Genomic DNA, 498 nt, shown 5'->3' with positions numbered 1-498 from the left:
CCGGGATGGGAGCCACAAACAACAGGAGGAGGAAGAGCGAGGGGGGAGGACGGATGAAGGAGCAGGAGCGGGAGGAAGAGGGGGGATAAAGGGGGAGGAGCGGGAGGAAGAGGCGGGACAGAGGAGGCAGGAAAAGGATCCTCCACGTGCATTCATCGCTCTCTGCGTCCGCAGCTTTCGGGCGAGGGAACATCGCTCCCCCCATCCCGCAGGTGACCGGGGAGGGGCAGCTCGCCCCAAATATCTTTGTTGGTGCCTGGGGTTGTTTTTGGAAGAGGGGAGTTTTGGAGCTTGGAGGACTCCAGCACCGAGCCCCAAATATCTTTGTTCGTTCCTGGGGGAAGGGGGGTTTGGTGGCGGGTGGGGGGAGGCGGATGTTTGGATCTTGCAGGACTCCAGATGTGAGTCGCAAATGCCCCTTGGGGGATATTGGGGAGCTGCCGGCACGCGGGGTTTTTGGGGTCCCGGTGGCGGCTGCCGGGGGGAATGGGGGGGGGG

At 63.3% G+C, this 498-nt stretch overlaps 1 protein-coding gene across 2 annotated transcripts in view; it reads left to right on the top strand.

Annotated features, from left to right (window-relative positions):
* The first annotated feature begins 105 nt into the window (after window positions 1-105).
* Window positions 106-498, top strand: part of LOC103616489 (zinc finger protein 239-like) — a 3,658-nt gene continuing 3,265 nt past the window's right edge. For both annotated transcript variants that reach the window (XM_017735555.1, XM_017735557.1), the window contains exon 1: window positions 106-212. The gene's annotated coding sequence lies outside the window, so the exon portion shown is untranslated. The remainder of the gene's footprint in view (window positions 213-498) is intronic.

The sequence above is a fragment of the Corvus brachyrhynchos genome, unplaced genomic scaffold, assembly GCF_000691975.1.
Source record: "Corvus brachyrhynchos isolate BGI_N302 unplaced genomic scaffold, ASM69197v1 scaffold555, whole genome shotgun sequence".
Classification (NCBI taxonomy): Eukaryota; Metazoa; Chordata; class Aves; order Passeriformes; family Corvidae; genus Corvus; species Corvus brachyrhynchos.
The sequence above is the reverse complement of the archived record's forward strand: the minus strand, read 5'-3'. Positions and strand labels throughout refer to the sequence as shown.